Source organism: Fundulus heteroclitus, chromosome 21 (assembly GCF_011125445.2).
Source record: "Fundulus heteroclitus isolate FHET01 chromosome 21, MU-UCD_Fhet_4.1, whole genome shotgun sequence".
In the NCBI taxonomy this organism is placed as follows: domain Eukaryota; kingdom Metazoa; phylum Chordata; class Actinopteri; order Cyprinodontiformes; family Fundulidae; genus Fundulus; species Fundulus heteroclitus.
The window spans coordinates 8,852,172-8,875,803 of NC_046381.1; the positions used below are offsets into that span (position 1 = coordinate 8,852,172).

At 38.7% G+C, this 23,632-nt stretch overlaps 1 protein-coding gene across 2 annotated transcripts in view; it reads left to right on the forward strand.

Annotated features, from left to right (window-relative positions):
• The window catches only part of fam49bb (family with sequence similarity 49 member Bb), a 73,497-nt gene that overhangs the window by 2,154 nt on the left and 47,711 nt on the right, over positions 1-23,632 (forward strand). The window contains exon 2 of one of the 2 annotated variants that reach the window (XM_021309271.2): positions 18,981-19,077. The gene's annotated coding sequence lies outside the window, so the exon portion shown is untranslated. The remainder of the gene's footprint in view (positions 1-18,980; positions 19,078-23,632) is intronic. The other variant, XM_012850045.3, reaches the window with a different exon arrangement.

Here is a 23,632-nt window from a genome sequence, read left to right on the forward strand (position 1 = left end):
TTAGTAAGAACTCTTACAAAAAGGTTTCAGCCTGTCGGGGCAGTAAAGGTCCTGCTTTAGATTAAGGCAAGCCTTAAATGCATTTTTGTTTTGTATGCATATGTCCTAACAAGTTCAAATAAGTGAAATATGCCTGTGTTTGTTGCGAGGCGGCTATAAAGAATGAGGTTTTAGTGTTTTTACTTGGTTTTATGGGGGGGAAAGTGTAAGTTTATTTATTATTTTAACCTGTCAAACACTGATTAGGGACCATCAATGAAAAACTGACTGATTTCAGACCAACTTATTCTGGCATTTTTACTGCAAACTCATGAATAACAAAATTTTTGATGGGTGGGATTTTTTTTTTTTTCTTTTTTTTTCTTTTTTTTTTTTTTTTTTTTGGGTGGGGAGTTATAAGAATACAGTTGTAAAATTACAAGAATAAAGTAATATTTTAGTAAGAACTCTTACAAAAAGTTTTCAGCCTGCCGGGGCAATAAAAGTCCTGCTTTAAATTAAGGCAAGCCTTAAATGCATTTTTGTTTTGTATGCATAGGTCCTAACAAGTTCAAATAAGTGAAATATGCCCGTGTTTGTTGTGAGGCGGCTATAAAGAATGAGGTTTTAGTGTTTTTTGTTTTGTTTTTTATGGGGGGACTGTAAGTTTAATTAGGGCCCATCAAAGAAAAACGGACTGATTTCAGATCAACTTATTGTGGCATCTTTACTGCAAACTCATAAATAAAAAAAAATTGCTTGCATTTAATTGAAAGATGGCTTTCCGTAGTAACTTCTAGAGCAGGGGTTCCCAAACTTTTCAGCCTGTAAACCCCCATTATTGATGGGTGGTATTTTTATTCTTCTTTTTTTGGGGGGGGGGGATTATGAGAATAAAGTTGTAATATTTTAGTAAGAACAGTTACAAAAAGGTTTCAGTCTTCCCCCCCCCCCCCCCCCCCTGCGTTGAAACGAGAACTTTGGAGCATCTTGTGAAGTTATACTTTATATCTGTTTCCCAAATGAGGAAATGCTAAATCTTTTTTTTAGGAGATCAGCATCAAATCCTCTCGTGTCTGCAGAGCTACTGTCCTTCATTCCTTCTCCAACACGTCTGAATCATGAAATTAATGGCTGGTTACGAGGCCCCTGCACAGCTGAATAACGTGCTGATGGGGGGTTTAGCCATATGATTCATCTGTTGGTAAATTGATACGTCTAAAAGTTGCAGGATAGGGGGAAAGAAAAGAAGCTGGTTCTTTGATGGAGGTGGTGGTTCTTTGATGCCACAGGAAAAGAAGACATTACAAGATTATCCCCATCATGTTGTTATAAACAGCTGTATGATAAAGCATAAAAAGAGAGCAAAGCATGTGCTGTTTGTGCATTTAAACTCCAATAAAGATGTGAGTTCTTTATTCTGACGCACTTGATGATGGAAAGGAAAAGTTCTCATTTTAGCTTTCTTTTTTTCTTTCTATATTTGACCCGCCGATCACCTTTCAGACCCAATTAAGATGCTTAGAGGTAAATAAAGCGGCTTTATTTCAGATGTTTATCCACGTATCTTCATCTTTTAATTTTTTTTAAGCCTTTTCTGTATTTTACACCAGTTTTTTTTTTATTAAATTTTTGCACGACTAGCCTAAAGAACCACGCACCGGTGACAGCAAAGCTGCACGTTATTTCCTTCGTGTCCAGCCTCTGCAATAGTTGTTGCTGAAAGTGGAAGTGAAACACTAAGATAGCCAAATTTGCTCATGGCAGATTGTGAAAGTGCAGCATAAACATTAGCCGTGTTGAAAAAGGAGCTCAGCGTGTCCCTCCTCCCTTTAGGAAAAACTCTGCTACATTACCCTCAGCAGCTTTAAGCACACATACGGTCTCATACGTGTCGGCAGATGTAGTTTGAATTCATAGCGGCTACAACTTTCATGCTTGTCTTGACATTTATTTCCCTTTTTTGTGGCCAGAAACAACATAGAAACTATAGCTTTTCAAATACTTTGTATACTTTCATACCTGCCACACCTTAGCGGATGCCTGGTAAATATGTAAGTAATGATGCTAAACTCATAAAGTCCCACTTTCAGTTTGAGTCCATTTATTCACTAGTTGAAGGGGTAAAAAAAGTTAAAAAAAAAGTTAAAAAAAGTTACTGTCTCAGCTAGAAGCACAGCAACTTTCTGTGAGGAAGTAAAATAAGTTGATCTAAGAATCTGGGACCTTTCAGTTGGAAATCCATGATGTGTTTTAGTGGAGTGTAAATATGCCTTTAAACAGAGGCCCATTTCTTTTTGCCACTATTCAACATGGGCAAAACAAGAGCACTGCAAAAACGGAACTAAAAATATGTAATATTTCCTTTAAAATAAGTGCATTTGTGCTTGATTTGATCAGGTAAATAAGATGATATGCCAATGGAATAAGATTTTTGCACTTAAAATAGGAACAATCTACCTCCATCGTCTTATTTTAAGTGCAGGATGTCTAATTATCTTATTTTAGGGGTCAAAATACTCATTCGATTGGCAAATATTACTATTTACCTGGTCAAATCTAGGACAAAAACATACATTTTAAGAACATTTGACTTATTTTTAGATCTGTTTTTGCAGTGAGAACATGCCGTTCAATGGCGACAGCTAGCTATTGATCTTTAGAATGATTTAAAAATGGCCACAAGTAAATAGCTACTCGACTACACCTGCTCTGATCTCCCCTCAGAGCAATAGTTGTTTGTTTTTTAAAGCAACTGGAGCTAATGACGAAGAGCTGCTTCAGCGACTTTCTTTTTGTTTTGTCCAGATCAATCTAAAATCTGTCAGATCATATGTTTAATGATGCCACTGAACTCTGATCCAGAAGCACACGGTATTCTGGGGGAATGTAGCGTATTATTCAGGCTAAACCTCTCCTTACGTTACACTTTTTTGAATGACTGGAGGACATGACCGTACCTGACGAGTGCCCCGGTTATAAGATGTTGGACATGGTAAAACTTGTCTAATGCTCTCTTGTGATAAAGTGAGCAGCCTGGGTTATGGGCAGAGTTACTGTTCTCTTTTTCTCTCTCCAAGAAATGCTTATTCTCCCTCTTCTTGTTCTCTTTCTCTCTCTCTTTTTTTTTTTTTAAAAAAAATAGCTCCAGTCAAAGAAAGTGACAAAAACAAGAAAGGGGTCGTGGCGTTTTAAACATTTTCTCTTTGTTTGCTCAGAGTGTGGGTCTGCCTCTTTCTGGCGTTCAGCCCAGTTTGTAAAGCGATTGTGAATCGACGAAGAGGGCTGGCACAAAGTTCGAAGTCTCCGTCATGTGCAGGTACGGGCGTGCAAGCGCACTTAGGCGTGACCTCGAAAATCTTGGAAAGGCAAACGTTTACCTCACGCTGTGCAGCAACGCAGGAGAAAGGACAGATAACCCCCCCTAAAAATCCAATGAGGGGAGGTTCTCCACATAATTTCTCCTTCTGGATTGAGACGGATGTCATTCCTGACGCCTAGAAGTGTGTGCTATGCAGAATATTATCCCTTTTTTCTGCTCTGGACTTTTTAGGGTAGCATGACTGTAATTAGTCAGGCTATCTGCTGGCGTAGCTAGCTGCTAGCCGTGCATCTCCAGTCTTTATTGGAGCTCGTTTAGTTTCACACCGTGACTCTCCGTGTGTAAAATGGCCAGAAATATTATATCCGTCTTTTAAGAGAAGTGTAGTCAGCTTTTAATTTTGTAGCCATCTGACAAGCGGTTCACAGCAACAGGTGAGGGAGGGGGGGGTACTCTAGCCTTCACAAAGCCAGAGAAAGCTCAGGTAACTCGTTAAAAAGGAATATAAAGATTTTAGTAGCTTTTAAAAGCTTGCTACTTGTAACCGTCCCATAGCTTCATCTGAATCCCCTAAAGCAGGGGTGTCAAACATACAGCCCGCGGGCCGGATCCGGCCCGCCAAGCAATTTAGTCCGGCCCTGTGGCTAAATGCATTATCATTATATTAAAAAAAAAAAAGTGTCCAGTCTGGCAATGTGGCAATAAGATGCCACAAAGAGCTCATCAGATTTGACTTTTACAAGTGGACAAGATAAAAGGAAAAGAATGATAAAACATTTATTGAAAAAAACATGTACTTCGTTTAATTGAAAATATGCAGTTCCTATATTGTCCACGAGGGGCGCTGTGTTTTAATTAGCAGATTAAGCTTCAGGTGTGGAAAAATTCAAATCATTTCCCTAATTTTTATCTGTTTGATGTATTTTGTCATGCAGGACAGTGTTTTTAATTTCCAAAAAATGTGAATAAATGTTTTTGATCACTGTGATCAGTTCTTATGCATAATGCACAAGTAAATGTTTAACTGAGTAAAAGTATTGTTAAAATTGCACATACTTTTCTTAAAAATGCTGAGGTTATTCATAATATATTGTGTAAATAGAGTTTATATAATCATACATAGCATTAAGTACAGGTCAATCAGTTTAATACATAGACTTGCTTGTTGGTTGGACTTTGCACTTCATCTTCAACAAGGATTAATGTCTAATTAAATTAAAAGCTGTTCTCTTGAATAATATTCTGATCAATAGAAACATTAAAAGTTCATATTTAAAATAGTCCTTGTTTACAAACTTCTTTATTTAGAGGCCATTTTTGTTGCTTGTGGTTAATGCAGAGAAAAGTCAAAATTGCAATTTTGATTGAAATATATTGTAGGCAGAACGCAATTATTACTGCTCTGAGTTTAGATGCTGTGGGTCTTTTAGCAACTAATCCACATGGCGAGGAAACAAGTTGATTTGTTGTTTGTATATATTTTTTGAAACACATGATAAATTAAACTGGGGAAAAAATCGCATTAAATCACAATATTCTGGGGTTCCTAGGATAAATCTAGCCCTGAGAGGGAGCATACAGACTACTTTTCCTACCTCCTTCCTTACTGACTGCACTATTCGGACAGCACTTATCATGGCGACCCTTATGGAGCTCTTGGAGCTCTTGCTCCATAAGGGTATTTGGACTGATCCCATGTCTACTTTCCACTGTCTCTGCGACGCTGTCATCTCACCCAGCAGCTTATGAAAACAGCCACAGCGACAGTTTAGGCGTTCTCTTTCAAACGGGACCGTGGTCCCAAAGGCTGTCTCTGTCGACGGAGGAGGGGGTCTTTGTTCCTCAGGTTGGGTTACTGCGGTTATTCTTGGTATGAGGATTGCTCCGTGGTCTGGTAACATACACTCCTTTTCCAGCAGCAAGTGGACACACACCCACGCTAAACATCTCAGCTACTCGAGCCTCTGCTAAACATGCTACATGTTTTTTACTCCCTTTCTGCTGAGTGTTTTCTTAAACAACTTACAGATTTCTCTGAATATCATTTCCTCCCATATTATTAAGGCTGTTTGGGGTTTAATCTTCTTACTCTCTTCAGAGGGGAGTTGTTTTTATGCTCTGTAGTAGGTTGACACAATGACACAAGCACTTGTGTAACTCATGGCAGCCTCATAAAGCAACCACAGCCTCTCCAGCACAACTTGCTGTACGATTCACATGTTTGCATGGCCAGTGTTTACCTCCATGATATCCATCCTGCGTAATGCATACGGTATTGTGCCGATGCCGGGTTCTGCTTACCCCCGGTGTGCACAGCAAACGGCCTCATTGATCTGCGGTAATGCTGCTGCTGCAGTTATTGAGATTAACATTCTCTGTCTGATCTGCCAGCCTGTTCAGCCCTCTGCTCTAACACTGTTATTACGGGTTAATCCAAAAAACTGATTGTTAAACTCAAACCAAATAACAATATGAAGGCAAAATACCCTACACCATTCTCAATACCGCTGTAAAATAGTTTTTGAAGGCGCAGTGTTATTTCTGGTTAAGAGTAGCTAAAAGATTAATTTTGACTTCATCTATTAGGAGAAAACCAACAAGTTGGGGAACATTCGTTAAGAGAAATGTGACTCTTCTCTGTTTGGCAAAACGGTACAAGATGACACTAATCGTAAAAGTGTTGATATCCTTTTATAGTATGTACCTTTTTTTTTATTCAGTTGAGCAGTTATTTTATTACTGCTTGTCTTTAGTGGGCAACTTTGTGGGTCCATTTGCCTTTCAATTTGCTTATGACACCAAAATGTTACAACTGGGGGACAAATCATTCTAAACTTGGTTGTTTCTAAACGAACATAGATCTGGTGCACAGAAAACATATATCAGTGTAAACACGGATTTGGTTGGTGAAGTTTCTTAAAATTTCCTGCTCTAATTGTCAGGTGGATAAATTACAGCAAAACTTGTACAGTGCTTTATCATGTCCGACGACCCAAAAGCGCTTTACATTACAGTCAGTCACATTTAGGGTTGGGAATTGAAAAGATTTTCACGATTCCGATTCCTTTATCAATTCTGTGAAACGATTCAATTCTCTTTTCGATTCCAATTTGGGGAAAAAAGGAGAACAAACAGTTTGATGATGAGCATCAACTTTGTTTACTTAACTATCACACAACCTTACAAACTAACTAGGTCAAGATGTCCATAGCAAATGTGCAACTGGAGTAACATTTATATTTGTTTAAATAAAAAAAGGAATGTAAGAATAAACTTTAAATACAGTAGATGAGTTGCTTAGAATACAAGAAAATGTAAGTTTGTTGTGACAGTTGCTTATTAATCTCTCTTTAGATAACCTCAGTCATCTAAATCTAACAGAGAAGGCATCCGTTTAATGAAAAAGCATTACACATATCAACAGGGTAGCTATAAAACAGAACGCCGTCATTTCTGTGCCAGTAAAGCTAACATATAGCATTAGCTTATATAGTCCGAGAGCTTTACCACTTTAGTTCCTGATACAGGAGCTTTACTGGCCTTTTTTACTTATATCGTGTTAGCTTGTAGCATTAGCGTTGACGCTGTGTGGTAGCGTTTCGTAGAGCATCAGTGTGGCCATCCCGCGGCTTTTCCAGCATACTGCAAAAATGGCCGAACGGGGCGGAGAGGAACGTTCTGCAACCTGGACGAGGGCGGGGTGTGCATTTAAAGAGACAGCACCAAAACAAGTTGCTCTCAGATGCAGGGATAAAAGAGGGGCTGTGGGGTCAACAATGAGAAATTCAGACCAAACCATTGCAGTTCCAATTTATATAGACCACAACTGAATGATTTAAAGCAGTGGCGTGTAAGTTTTGATCCAAGTAGTAGCTTGATTAGAGATATATTGAATGATTTTTGCTGGTCAATATACAGCGTTTGGTGCATATGGATGCTCCTTGTGCGTTTCTCAAAAACGCTGCTATATAACTTGAGCAGGTCGGATCCGTCGCTAAATAGATTGTGACCTAGAGCGCCACTTTATGGCAGTCTAAAACTTACATGCTTGTACTTTTCTCATCTTTGAGCCAAAATTTGTCTCGGCCATGGTTATTATTACAAAATACAATAAATGTAGTTCACAAACCTGCATCTCAGCTATTCTCTGCTGAAGTTCCTGCAGTCTTTCATAATCAGATGCTCCATCTTCTCCTCCCACGGTTCCTGGAGCTCCCCCTCCCTCTCCCTCTCCCCCTGGCTTTGCCTTATCCTCTCTCTCTCTCTGTTTCATTTGGGAGACTCTTAGGATAATTTAGAGGGCAGAATGTGGCGTTGTGTTTACAAGTAACTCCATGACTTCTCAATCTGCTGGTCTGAAGTGGTCTGCTATCAAATTCTAAAACAGTGGTGCTGAACCTGGAAGTTACAAGTCTAGCGCCCCTAGTGGCTAAAGTTACACGGTGCTGCTTAAAATGTGAAAAGGAGAGAACTAAACAGCCTGATTCATTCCCTTTTAATATAACAGCAGTTTTGTGGCGTGTAAGAAAACTCAACTCTGTGCTGGTAGTCCCACTAATCTGACACATTTTTAACAAAACCATTGAAAAGACCAAAAGTATCGAGCTAAATGTTACCTGACTTCACATTCGCTGCAGGCAGCGAGAGTAGAGGCGACAGGTGGAGGAAGCGAGACCGCTGTGTCTCTGGACACACCTTTGACTCACATAGCACATCTGGTGCAAACAGGAAAAAATGTGATTGCACATCTGAAGACTTGCTAAATGTTTTAGGCACATTGGGGTTATCAAGAAGAAGAAAAAAACTGTTGCATTCGACACGTTTTTGTTGCACTCTACATCTCTGTCTGCACTTATAGAAAAGACCATTGTTAAAGTTGATGCTTCTTTCTCAACTGGCCAACCTCTGTGTTACAGACGCAATTATGTGTGCATCAGTCAACCTGATCCGTGGTGACTTGTCACTGCCCTGGGAAAACTTACAAGCGCTGGATATATTCAGTCTTCCACTCTGTTTAACTTGTACAAGTGAGAGGCTGTCGGTAAATCATAAAGCCGATTATAATTGTTGGTTTGGATTTACACACCAGGCCGACAGGTTAGAGCTGATCAGGTGGATTTGTAATTTAATCTGTGTTCAGTCCTTGGGTCATCATGATGATAGAAAAAAGAATCAGTCAGGAAAATGTCTTACTGCAGCGTTTATCATGGTGATATCCAACAATAATACCCAAATTTCAAGCTCTCCAGGTGTTGTGAAGCCATAGAGCACGTTGACTAGAGAAGCAGCCAATAGGCGTACGGTAACGCCGGAGGAGCAGCAGGGATCCACGTTTCAGGTGGGAGAATCTGCCAACACGATTATTAAGGTACGCTTAACAAATCTGGCCTTTTTTAATGAAGATTGACAAAAAGAAAGCAACTCGTCAGAGAATCACTCTGCAGTTCAACAGAAGCGGAGTAGCAGACAGTGTTCTGGTGAGACGAGACCAAAGTAGCTGTTTTTGACCTCTTCAAAATACACATTCAGTTTCATAATATGTACTAAAATATCACACAAGTGTATTTTTACACGAATGGAAGCAACAAAAGAAACAGTGTTCTGCTTTTTATACATAAATTTTGCCCTTCTATCTTTGAGAGAAGTGTAATCAATGCTGAGTGTATTGTCTTCCTCTGTCTGTGGACAGATGAGTAATTGTGATAAAGAGCTTTAACCTGCAACTTCTCTTTATAAGTTCTTCTCTCAAAAAAGGTGTTTTTCAGCGACCGTACTGAATTATTTAATTTTTCTTGCGCCATTTCTAATGTCCGTCCGATCGTCTCCAACGCCCGCAACCCGTCATTCAGGCAAACTTTATAACAGACTGGGCGCCCCAGGATGGTCCTATCTCTGGCTACTGCGCATGGACAACGTTTGACGAGCGTCTATGGGCAAAGACGGAACAACGTCACCAATCAGACATAATCGATGAATGAAACCATTTTTCTCAATATTAACTTTAAAATATTTATCTTACACAACTAACTAAACTAATTAAAAAAAAAAGTAAAAAACAAAGCAACTGGACTTGTTTTTCGTAGTTGAAAACGTTTCGCCTCCTCTCTAGAAAGCTTTCTCAATTCAAAAAGTCTGGAGTAATGTGGAGTACCAAGCTTTATACTACTGCCAAACAAAGGCCTTGTAATGGCTTAGATAACATACAAATTCAATCGAAACAGGTCCACCCCTTAGTAATGGGCGGTCGTTAAAGACATTAAGACAGCATATTGGACTGAAATTGGTCCCCTCCTCTGTAACGAAGAGTTGTTAGGGTCGTTATTGGCCTGTCTTACAGGAACGATGTTATGATCACCCATATGAGGGTGAGAGTTAAGGTGATGATTGTTCCTTAACTACGGAAAACAAGTCCAGTTGCTTTGTTTTTTACTTTTTTTGGAATGACCACGACCTGGATGACTGAGAATCTTCACCAGCATAACTAAAATAATGTATTTCAAAATATTTTTCTTTTATTGTCTTATTGAAGGTAACGTGGTCAGTGGTGACTGGTGGAGGCGGCGCCCTCTGTTGGCCAGCTGCCCTTTTCTGTGTGGTGGTGGTGGTGGGGTGGGGGGCGACAACGTTGCACTTCTTGAGCACAGCATCCTTACATAGAAACATGATGGTGGCGGTGTTATGTTGTTGGGGGTGGGTGGGGGGGGGGGGCATGTTTGGAAGATGGATGGAGCAAAATGCAAGGCGAAGCTGTAGGAAAACCTGTTGGAGGAGGTGCTACGCAGTACCGACTGCAGTGGGGGCTAAATATAGAAACGCCACATCCTTTTCCTCCCACTTCACACGCTTGCACTGGTTTGTGTTCGTCTGTCACATCATTTTCTAACAAAATGAGGTTTTGTACTGACGGTACGTACCGTTGGATAACGGGAAAGGTTTAGCAGACGCCGACTGTGTGGACAAGCTTACTCCGTCAGGCATGAAAAAAAAACAAACAAAAAATACCTAAATAGCTTTTGATTTTTAGGTTATAAAGGTTTAATCTGTTTAATCAGTGCCAGCGTGTGAAAGTTGGCTCCCTCTTATCCCGTATTCCTTGAAAGACTACAGTATTTACATAGACGGCCTCTGATAGTATCTGCCGTTGCACAGGCCCAGGATCCTCGCTGCTCTTTATCTCTGTTTAGCTGGTGAGCCTTCAGCTCTTCCCACAACACCGCCGTCGATTGTCAGACTGCTGCGCAGAAACATTTGCAAATGCTTTCTTGCTGTATCTTTCTTTAATTAACCCACGCTGAGTGTTTTCGCTGCTTAAATAAGCGGAGGAATACAGTCTGGAGCGTCGCAGGGGTTCCGCCTGTGGTTTGTGTGCGTAGCCCTCGGCTGCCATGAGAAACGCTCTCGATTCTTGCCTCTGTGTGTGAGTCAGTGTGTGTGTGTGCCAGTTTCTGATCTCCACACGAGCATTCCTCTCAACTCTCTCACATCCGTCCTGTGAGGTTGGCTTATCTGAAGCCATGAGTGTGCTTATAACGAGCAGAGAGAGCATGCAGGCGCCGGCGTCTCTGCAGACCGGCCATCTGAAGGTTTCTTTGCAGGACGCTTTTGCTTTCAGCTTCCCTGTTTGCTGCGACGTCTTCACGCTAAATGTGGAGGGAGGGATAAAAACAAGGCCTTAAATCTGTATTTACAACACAACATACTCAAAAGTGGGGTTTGGGGAAGCCCACCACCCTTCAGGGCCTCACTTTACAAACTTTTTGTTGATTCTTCTTCACTCAAACGCAAAAATTTGGTTAATTTGACTCCACTGCTGGGTTTGAATCCACATCACATAAAATCCTGAAGAAAAAAAGCGAGTGTTTACGGTGACTGGCATGTAAATCCGGGCATGGCGTCCTCGTGCGGCCGCCCACATGTCGGTGGACACAAAGAGCAGGCGTGTTGCTGCAGATGGCAGATCAGCATGGTGGGAGCTCAGCGTTTGCATGAGGCTGTCGCTGCGCTGCCCCCGCACCAACCCTCCATCCACTCGTAGTGTTAAACCTCACACATGCTTTACATCTGACGTGTGGCTCGCTTCCACTTCAGGTGGCACAGTGCAAGCATGTTGCATGCAGGCCGCTTTATTGCGCCGTAGTGGGCGGTGTCCTGCACGCTTACGTAGGGCTGGGCAATAAATCGATTTAATCGATTAATTCGAATTTACAATTCTTTAAGATTTCATTTTTGGAGAATCTGGATTTTATGTTGCCAATACACTCATTGGGTTTCCATGAAGAGAACAGCATGTGATGCTGAATATATGTTTAGGCAAATGTATTGTCAAAATATTGTTAAGTGGAAACTTTTTTTTTACCATAATACGAGGTACTTCATTTACTTATTTACTTTTTTTTTTAACTTAGTTTAAAGTTCACAAGTGCAGTGAAGCCTGTTCTTAGCTCAATGTGTAATACCACTAGCAGCAAATGTTTTGTTATATTTTCATTGTTTATAATGGCACGGCTGCCATCTTGTTTCAAAGCTTGTTTTTAGTTGCACTTTGAATTCAGGTCAACTCCCTGACGAAATGCTTGACATAAAAGCAAGGTTTTAAAATAATTTCTTTAATTTCTTTTTATGAAACAAAAAGGAGGAATAAATTGATTAATCGGACTTGGTATGATAAAATCGGAGATTTATTTTTTAATCCGTATCGCCCAGCCCTACGCTTACGGACACCCACGGTGCTTTAAGAAAAATAAGAATTCATCGTTTACTACCGCAGCATAATGTCACATAAAAGAATGTAGAAATATCCTCTTAAGTGGGATCATTTTTAAATAGGTGGGGGGAAAAAATCACGCACAGAGGGGAAGAAAGACGGTTCTGGGTTCAAATCCCGCCTCTGGATGTTACTGTGTGGAGTTTCCATGTTCTCCCTGTGCATGCATGGATTCTTTCCAGGTACTCCAGCTTCCTCATTCAGTCTAAAAACACGACTGAGAGGTAAATTATTCTCTCCAAATTGTCCTTATGGGTGTATGTGTGCGACCTTGCATGTTAGGGCGAGTATAGATGGAAAGAAAATCTCCTAAATAATTTAGAAAATAATGTATTATTATTATTATTATTATTATTATTATTATTATTGGTATTGTTATTATTATTATTATTATTATTACATTTTATAACAAAATCAGTTTTTACAACTATGGGGAGCAATAACTGTCAATAAAAACGTATCCGTAGGAGTCTGAATTTGTAACTGTAAGTCAGTAAACCTGAATAAATTTAAGATTTGAATTTGTTCCTTGTCAAGTCATACGTGTGACATCAGATGTTTCATCTGTGAGATCACAAGTGTAGAAGTTACGAATACAAGATACAAAGTTAAAACTTTGTAACTAAAGTTAAAAGTACGAATCACAAATTTACAGGACAGAAAGAGCCCAATGAAAGATTTAATTATCTTCATGCTCTTCTACATCTTTTCCTGGTGTGCCAATAAGTGCCGAAGTTGTTAAGATTAGCAACAGAATTTTAATAGTAATAGTTTTATTAGTTTTCTGTTAATTTTCCAGCTTGTGAAGATCTTCGACAATTATTTTTGAATAGAGGACATTTTTAAACCGGCATCAGGTTTCCCAGACTTTTCTTTATAATCTTATTTACTTTATTCTGTCACAAGTGTTGCTTTTCTGTTTTATTTCGCTGTGAACTGAATATAGTTGCATAATTTTACCACAGGTTGAATTTGCAGCCTTTTGTGACAGAGGATAAGCAATTTCATAAAAAAAAGAAAACTAAATTTGAGCCTGTTGCCAGCAATCGATGTTTGCTGGTCTAAATAATAGTTTCTGTATAGAATAGGATTATTAAAGATAATGTGTAAGCCTTCTATGTTCATCCTGCTATATATATTTTTCTTGACTGACGTCTAATTATGCCAATAGCTGCGTTCTTTTTCATCTCACACCATCAGTTAGTGATTGCTACTGATACTTATTTTTGCCGTGGAACACTTTGCATCTAAATCCTAGAATAAGTAAATAGAATGGGTAAAATGGGAAGCAGAGTATTATTACAGAATGCTGCCATTATCATGAGAATTATTTTGGGGGGATTGAATTAAATTATTGGATGGATTTTATAGAGAAATGCTGTTAAAAGGGCTCTTGCTTTGTCATTTATCCTGCACTCAACTTCTCGGTTTTGTTTGGACAAACGGGGCATTTATTGTCAATCTTTTTACGTTTTTTTTTTTTTTTTGAGTCCAGTACAGAGGAAATATCCCTCAACGATTCTTTTTGTCGTGATGGTTTGTTTGTGGAACTGATCCTGTGGGCTTCAAAAAGTCACTGCTGACAGTTCCTGGCTTCTATTTTTGTTCTGTGACATTTAAATTAAAATCCAAATGAACATGAATTGGAATAAAGATTTTTTTATACGCTCTTGTTCTATAGGAACATGTCATTAATCTGGCATAAAAGTCTTGGAAAAAAAACAGTTATCTCAACTAAAGCTGGATAATATATCGTCATTGCAACCAAAGTGTGTGCACAATTTATTATGGAAAGGTGTTATGAACTTGTATTTTTTAATGCTAATGTAATATTGAGCTGGTTGGACAGCGTCTCAGGACTGCAGATGCTCAAACTGGATGCAGATGACATTGATCAAAATGCTAAAGGGCAACAAAAAGAGAGGAAAGAAGAAAATGGGCAAATGGCGCAACTGATATCGCCTGTGCAATATTTACAATATTAGGATTTCATGATACTGAGATGCCTAAACAAAATCCAAAACAACCAATTGCTTCTAAAAGCACCCCCTAAATTTTAAACAGAGTCCATCTGTGTGTATTTTACCCTCAGCATAAATACAGCTGTTCTGTGAAGCCCTCGGAGGTTTCTTAGATAACATCAGTGAACAAACAGCATCATGAAGTCCAAGCAACACAGCAGACAAGTTAGAAAGTTGTGAAAAACATTTAAGGTGAGGTTACGTAAAGCTTTGACTATCTCACAAAACTGTTCAGTCAATGGTCTGAAAATAGAAAAGGTACGTCACAGTTTTTTTTAAGGTTTTTATTTAAACATTTAGATAGCGGTGGACAATAATTCAGTATCAATATATATCGCGATATAACTTTATTCAATAAAGGTGACATTTCGATATTTCAATATACATTACAGTATGATTTTACTGACTGATTTCTGGGTTTTATGTAGTTTTCTCTTAATTTTTAAAGCAAATATTTCTAAAATGTTTTATTGAAGTTTTATAAACATGGCAAAATAACTGTCATACGTTTGTATAGGCATCTGTTGTGGGCATTCTTGGCAGTGTTTCAGACTGCCATTTTGTTTATATCAATATTGCAATTATATTGTATAGACCGAAATTAAGAAATATATCACGATATAAGTTTTGGCCATATTGTCCAGCACTACCTTTAGATAGATTATGCATCTTTTTCCTTTCACTTAATTGTTCTGCTTTGTGTTGGGAGTTCATGCAATGGCGAAATGATGTGTACTGTAGAAAAGACTTTTCACTGTTCAAAAATCTATCCAAATACAGAATGTTTAAACGGAAAATAAAAGGATTTATAAAATATTTCAAAACTGTGCTCACTGTACTTGCATCCTGGGGATTTTAAGATGTCTTTCACGCTTTCATTATGTTACAGAACAGCCAATAACACTCGTAGTTCAACTCCGACGTGCCCTCCCGCTAATGCTGGGTGACAGCGCTCTGCTTTTTCTCTGGGCTAGTTTTAATTATAGCTGTGAGGTATGAGCAAAGCTGAATCACACGCACATTCACTTCATGAATGAGATCATCGTCGTTGAGCCTCCCTGCAGCAGTGATGAATGACAGCAGTCCTAAGATTGTATGAGCCAGCAACCTTGGTGCAGTACAGTCATAGTTTTTTAAAGAGTTCTCAGTAAGTTTTAACAAGATAGACAACCTCAGATGTGTAATTCTATCTAGCTGTATAAAAAATTCAATGCACCAAACCAGAGCTCAAATGTGACACATGTATATTTTTAAGTTACTCATCAGACCCTTTTCCATGGCAGGGACTGGTAGCTAATTACCCAAGATTTTGAAAACCCTTAGTGCCTTAAATACAAGTTTATCTGAGCAATAATGTAACTTTTCACGGGTCCACATTTTCTGGGATAAACGGTTCTGATCTAAGGTAATCTTCCAGATTACCTGGGTATTGTTGAGGGGATGGGTGATGGCTTGAGCAACAATGACTTGTGGACCCTTGAGGTATTCTGACTTCCACTTACCAGCTACATTTATAACCTGCATGTTTTTTTTTTTTTTTTTTTTTGTATTCTATTTTATATGAAAATCATATTTAAGTTTACTTTTTTATTGAGTGAACCAAAGGATAAGGACATGCTTTTTCTATCTTGGTTTGTAAATAAATGGCGGATAAGCGGCTCCTATTTTGGACTTTGCTTTGTTTTCCCATTTCGCCACCTGCTGGACTGGAGGTGCAGTACAGTTTGCTTTACAACTTCCTCATATGTTGTTGGGTGAATTTTAATACATTTTCTGCAGCCTTTTAGAACAGTGGAAACAGAATGCATACAATTTACTCAAGTAAAAAAATCCCAGGTATTTAAATTCTGGGACTCTCGATAGCAAAGGGACTAGTGATGTAATTGCTCTTCATATTAATTTTTTTTTGTAAACACCTTAGAAGTGGTAATAAAAATCAAATTTCCCGTCCAGAAAAAAAATTAGCTTAACTTGAAAAAGGTAAATGAGTCTTAGCTTCCCATTGGATAATAAATGCATGCTGTTTTAGTTAGCAACAAGATTTATTCTACCCTAAATGATGCAATGAGCAGCTTTAATGTCTTAGACATGTCGGAGCTAAAAGTGTTTGACACAAGTACTGAGTAACTGTTTGATCATAACATCTGATTTAATTTGTAACTGTAAGATCATCAGGCAGAAAAATAGTTATGTGCTAATTGTGGTATTTTTGAAGAATAAGTAGTCTCATATACCCAATTAGGGAGAAAGTTATAAATAGTTTCCAATGTATTTTTGTCTACAACCTATGGCTTTCGAAATTATACTCTAAATAAGGTGTGTGTATCTGTTTGAAAAGTGGAAAATTCTTCAATTTAAAAATAAATATTTTATCTTCAACTTAAGTTACCTCCTAATGGCAGCGCAGGCTCTGCAGATAGAAAATAACATCATCAACATAACGTCTTACCTTGACATAAACTCTGGCTGTGTGTCTGGTGCTTTTTTTGGGGAAACGCTTTTGTTCTTCATTCAGTGAAGTAACAGGAGCTGCGTAGCCAGAAATTGTACCCTGAAAGAATAGTGTTACTTAAGAATGATAATATTGCTGTAAAAGATACATTGCAGTAAAACTATTCCTAGAAGTATCTTTTTTCCAATATAGTTTTCACATCGATATAACTAGTTATTAGCTACTGCTTTAGGTAATTGTTATTATATCTGTTAACATATTGGATTGTGTTGCGAATTTTTATAAATACTGCGATACAGTGAAGTTGTGGTATATTTACTCGAGGCTATCACACTGTAAAAGTCTCATGCTTGCCAATACCAATGACTCAGATCATTGAATTGAACAAGTTTAACTTTCTAATGGGAAATTAACTGATTTGCTATTGATTTGTTTTATTATCGATAATTTTTGGTTATAATATTTGTCCTTGTATTGATTTATTTACATGTGTGGTAAAGGGGGTAGAGACAATACATGTGAACGAGGAAAGATAAAAACAGAGAAATCATACTAACCATGCATACATATTAACTCAGTATTTTCGATTTAGTTCGCTTAATATCGCACCAATTGACAACATGTCATCTCAAGGCACTTTACAAAGTCTGTCATACAGACAGATTGGTTAAAAGTGTAAGGAAACCCAGCAGATTGCATCGAGTCATTGACTTGTAGCATTCATGTCCCCTAAAAAGAGCGTGTAATCACAGTGTGGTGTTGACTTTGCAACAATCCCTCATACCGAGTATGCATGTAGCGATAGTGGAGAGAGTTGTAGAGGATGAAAGAGAGCAGATCCAGTTGCAATAAAAGCTCAGCCAACAGCTTAGTCTAGTAGAGAGAAGGGGCTAAACATTGAAAGACAGGGTCAGCTCTGTCCTCTAGAAGAACATGATGCCAAATGTAGCAACTATGAAGAGGAAAAAACAGAGAGAACATGAGGTTAAAAGTTGAAATAACCAAAAATTATGGCAAATTGGAGAGTAGTAGGAGAATGTAGCAGAGTGACGAAAAGTAGCTTTGTTCTGCAGCAACATAAAAACCTCAATAGACTCCAGTTGTTCATTGTCTAGTTCGTTAGAGAAGTTAGTTTTCCTCTTTTGGTTTTAGGGTTTTACATTTCAAGGGCAAAGGCATTTAAAAGTTAATATTGGAGGCAAAAAAGTTGTTCTGTAGTAACTCTAGCCAAGGCGTAGACTGCTGAGGATATAACCAAAAAATGTCAACCAGAGTAGTTTCCACTTAACACAAAAAATGTTTTGATGTGTTGAAAACAAACAATGATTTAATGTATGCTGAAAAAAAAATCTATTTTTCCCAACAAACAGCTGTTTTGTGTGTGCACTGGAAATTTAATATTAAAATAAAAAAGCGCAACTGCCCTGGGTCACTTTTTTTTGAGTGATTACTGTCAGCGTGCTGGCTGAAATACCAGCACACTGCTCCACATACTGTAGGCTTAACCTCTGTAACCTCGTGTGCTTAGTCAGGCAGTGGGCGTATGTCGCTGTGCATAGCTGACTCCTAAGTTGCCCCACCTCTCATGGCAGCTATGCCTTGTCAGCTCTGTCGGGTGGAGAGCAAACCATGGCCTGCTTAGTCGGGGAGTAGCCCCATTAAGGTTCAGCAAGTTGTTTTTCTTTCACCGTCTTCTACATCGTCTTATTGTATGTCGCTGGTTTCATTCCACGCTGGGTTGTTTTGAGTTTTGAAGTCTAATCACATTAGTGCATGACCGGTTGCTGGTCATTTGTATGCAGGCAGAGGACGGGGCTGGCATAAAGCCTTGTGGTGGTCTCGGTCTGCTGAGCCTACACTCAATCAAAGCTGCACAACTTGTGAAGCACTCTTGGGTCTTAAAACTGAAAGCTCTGTGGGAATATTTTCACATGTTCCGAATTGGTTATTAGACCTTTTTTTTCCACCTCTTCAGTTGATGGACGTAGACATCAGCTGTGTGAATGCGTTGCTCTTTCACAGCAGGAAGCAGTGAGCCTTGTAGAAAACCTGAAATGAATCAGAGGAAGTATTGCACAATAGGAAGTGCCATGTGCTTTCTGCAAGTCTGTTTGCTCTAAACGGTCTTAGAAACTCTTTAATTAGCTCTGCGTCCATGATACAGACCGTAAATCTAACCATACTCACGCAAGCTCAATGCAGGACTTCCTGGTTATATGTTTTCGTTTCATGATTTTTGTGTTTAGGTCAAAGGTGAAAATAAAAAGGAGTTTTTGGAGACCTGGATGTATTTGGAGATGATGAAAGCTGCTTTAGATCTTGTTTTGCTATTGCTGTTTCTTTTTTAAGACTTTCATCATGTTTTTTTTTTAAAGATAATTAAATTTTTATTTGCCACCTTGGTTGAATTTAACATCATGCTCCCTTTGACCTGTCCTTCAGAAGCTGACATCTGCTGGAAGGACTGTTTACCCCGGGGCCACCTCCCAGGCCGGGCTTCCCTGCTCCTGACTGCCAGTCGCACAGCTCCACTGCTGGTAAGTCCACCTCCAACCCCCCCCCCCCCCCCCCCCCCCCCCCTTCTTTCTGCCACACCAAATCTGGATCGCCTTGACAAGGTGTTCACACCTCTTGAACTTTTTCCTCATTTTTTCCCTGTTACAACCTCCAACTTCAACATATTTTACATTTTATAGTTCATAATTGTAAAGAGAGAAGGAAAATTATGCACAGTGCTTATCTGAAGAGTGTGGAGTACATTTTCATTCTGCACATCTTAAGGCCCATTCATACCCTACGTTTGGCCTACACGTCCGTATTTCTGTCTGTGCGTTCTATCCGTTGACTCCTTCATACCTCCGTCTGTTGAGGTACGCAATAACCAATATTTCCTCTAGGTGGCAGTGCTGGGCGCCAATGATTCGTCACTGATCAAACATGGCGACGGTCCAAGACGTGATTTTGTTGTATTTGCTCCATAACTTTTTGTTCGTCCCTGTGCCCCGGACACGACACATCATATATTTGTGGGTAGTTGCCGACAAGCTCCGCAAGTCGTTCCTCGAATCCCGCCATTGTTTAAAGCCCAGAATTATAACCTCCTTTGTGATTTTGTTGACATTTTGTACTACAAATTCAATAGCGCCCCCACCTTTTCCGGTAGTATTGCTCCGTATTGATCCGTTTCGTCCGTAATCGTAAGCTCCCAATTTTCGTGTCAAAATACGGACGAAATCGACGGTTAGAACGTATGAAACACTCCACATGTATCCGTATTCGTCTTTTACGTAATGTATGAATGGGCCTTTACTCTGACGCCTCTAAATAACATCTAGAAGAACCGATTGCCTTCAGAGGTCACCTAATTAGTAAATAGATTCCACCTGATTGTAATGGCATTTTGACCAACACTAAATGTGGTGTGTGAAAAAACTAAAACGGCCCTGAACGCACCAACCCTATAGTAGTGAAACATAGGGCTGAACGGTGTTGGAAAATAATCTAATTGCAATTTTTTTTCTTAACATTGCGATTTAATGCGATTTTTTTTTTTTCAGTGTAATTTATCATGTCTTTTTAAACATATACAAACAACAAATCAATTTGTTTCCTCGCTGTGCAGCTTAGTTGCTAAAAGACCCACAGCATCTTAATATATTTCAACCAAAATTGCAATTTTGACTTTTCTCTGCATTAACTACAAGAAACAAAAATGGCCTCTAAATAAAGTTGTTTGTAAACAAGGACTATTTAAAACAAGAACTTTTAATATTTATATTGATCAGAATATTGTTCAAGAGAACAGCTTTTAGTTGATTTGGACATCAATCCTTGTTGAACATAAAGTCCAACCAACAAGCAAGTCTATGTATTAAACTGATTGACCTGTACTTAATGCTATGTATGATTATATAAACTCTAAAACAAGTAATAAAATTAGATTATCTCACTGCTGCAACTGTCTTCCCTTCCATGTGGAGGTAAACCCACTTTTAACATTTTACCAACACCTAATGGACGTGTCTAATTGCCTAATTGTTACATAGCCAAAAATTGCAGACTCTGCGATTTGGAAATTGCTGGTTTTTTTAAATCGCGATTATATAAAAAAATGCGATTAATTGTTCAGCCCTAGTGAAACATGAAGCTTTTCTTCTGCAGAGAGATGAAAGATGGTTTTCTGATGTGAGCTAAATACAGAAATACAAAGGGGTGATACTGAGGGACAGGAAAGGATTTTAGACAATATGATGCAACAATGAAATTAGATTAGATTACTGCATGTGTCAGAATGGACCAGTTAAAGTCCATGTCTTAATCCAAACTGGAATCTGTGGTCAGAAATGTAACTTTGCTGTTCATAGAGGCTCTCCATTGAATCTGGATGAGGTTGAGGTAGATAACTGAGATGTGTAATGCTGGTAGAGATTAACCCCACTGGTAGGGACGGGTACTGAGTTCGGCACCGACTGAATCCCGTCGGTACTACCGGATACCGATTCACGTAAAATCAAACTGTACCATGTTTTGGTACCTAAACGCATCATTGTGACACTGAAGGAGTGCAAGCATAGGCGATTTTTATTTATTTATTTTTTTCCATGCCAAATATGCGTGATGACGTCATTAGAGGCTTGACCCGTTGAACGGGGTCAAAGTGGTTGAAAGTATGGCTCCACTGTTCAAAATGCGACACAGATTCCTATTTGTTAGGCGAAGAACAAGACCAGCGGTGGGAATACCTCTGATCTGAGGAAGCACCTGGCCTATGCTGCCAATTTAGCGACTTTCTCACTATATTTAGCGACTTTTCAGACCAATCCTTTTTTTGCAAAAAAGCAACTAGTGAAAAATCTAGTGGCTTCTATTATAGATAACTTCCCATGAACGCAACAATCGTTCAGGAGTTTGTCTTGGGGTAGCGACGAGTGCTGCTGTGAGTCTGTTCACACTTCTCCAAGCGATGTCTCACAGACAAACAGCTGCTGCTGATGCTGCCTGGTCCTGTAACTCGCCTGTAGTCAGAGCACAGAGGAGAGCCGCTCTGTTCCCTCATTATAAATGTATCTATACTTGATTTACAAAGCAGGATAAAATATAATGTTTTTAACTTAGTTTTTTCTTTCTCTCAAACTGTTGCACTAAAACACTTCCCTGAATTTTACTAACACGCGGCTTTAATCCCGTATTCACCTCGTTCACTTTGTGCCTCTGATAACTATTGTTTTGGTAAAAGTTAGTTTTAAGTGGTGTGGATTCAGACAATGTATTTAAATTCATAGATTATTTGATAAAGTTAATTTGTAGATCTAAATAAGTTTATATATTCAGAAAGAAATACATTAAATTGAAATTTTATTAATAAACTTATATTTATTACTACATAAACACACAAAAGTATCGAAAATGGGTGCCGTTAAGTACCGGTATCGATTCCCTGGTACCGGGTATCGGTTCCCTACCCACAGGACTGGTATTTGTAAATGAAAGTTCGTCCTGCAAAGTATTGAGGTTGGGAGGGCATGCCTTTGTTTCAAATAATGCTGAAAAGGAAACTGCATTTTTTTTTTATTGCAAAAAAAAAAAAAAATCAGAAAAAGAAACATTGAAGTTTCTGGTTTGTGGTTTAAGAGGTATAAATACTTTTGCAAGCCACCATAATTGATGTAATCATGCAAGAATGCATTTTTATACTACGATATAACCTGTGACATCTGTGGCTTAAACCAAAGCAGCTTTTTGATAAAACAAGATTCTGTATGAATTTCAAAGTTACAGTGTTTCCCATTAATAAGGCATTTGTTTCACTCTACTGTTGATTTGGTCTGCTACACAGTTTAATATCAAGTGTTAAAAATGTGACAGAAGTAAATTAAAAGGGTCAATCGATAGAAATATTAAGAAATACTCCAAGCGAAATCACATTTTCAGCGTTCAGCACAAACTTTACCTGCGTCGGTCAATGCTGTGAAATTTTCCACCTGAAAGAGCTTATCTACTATTTCCATGTCTAAAATGTATTAATACATGCAAAGTTTACCCAAGAAGCTATTTTTATGCTGCTCTATTCTATGCCTAGGTTATTTTGTATATATCCATTTGCATTTGTTTAAGTAGCTATTTATAGCCGAACCTGTAGCTCTGTTTTTATCCTGATTTGAATAGACCTCAACGTGTAAATGGCCAATGGTTATGTGCTATTCCTGCTTTTTTCCCTTCCCATTGTTTTAAACCGTTTAGGTCATGGAGCATGTGGTGACTGTGAATGAATAGGTTTTTTTTTTTTTATTTAAACTTGACCTGGTTATTATTTTTGTTTGTTTTTATTTTCCAAGGGCAGCGTTTTCCACCCCCATGCGAGCGCAGAGTCAATGCGAGGGGACGTTAAATTAGGTTTTGTTTATGGTTGCCTCACAACAGTGTTGGAAAATGTCTTATGTTTTTATTTTACTGCAGAGTTGGACACAGCACCTCCGTTCAGTTTCAAGTAGTTTTATACAAAAAGTCATATTTGAATAGAACATTATTGGTGGATTATCCTTTAAAATAACCGTATTTAGTTAGAATTTGCAGTTCAACCGGCTGCAGAACAAAATCCAGCTCAGTATTGTGCAGATTTGCATAGACAAAAATTATGTTGCACGCTCTCTCTGTTGGGGTATCCAAGGCACGACCATCTCTAGGCCTTGGATACCCCATCAACAGCACTACATAATGCCACATGTTCGGATGTGTGCATCCCTAAACTACCATGAAGGTTGTGGGTTGAAAACCTCAGTGAAGAGAGGATAAGGGTGACCATTCACACTTATACCTAAGGACCATTTTGAGAGACCAGTTACCTCAACAGTCATTAAGGTCAGTGAAGCTGCTTTATTAATGCAACATCCATCTACTGAGCTTAGTTGGATTTTAGATTATGTATTTAAATATCCTCCATCTTGTGAAATATGTGGTGTTTTAATTAAAATAATACTTTGGCTTCAAGGACGGTACTTTGTGCCGACCATGCAGTCAGGCTCTCTGACTTTCGTAGTGAATTGATGTGGAAAAAATCAACAAACATAACCCACAACATAATAAACTCCCTTGGA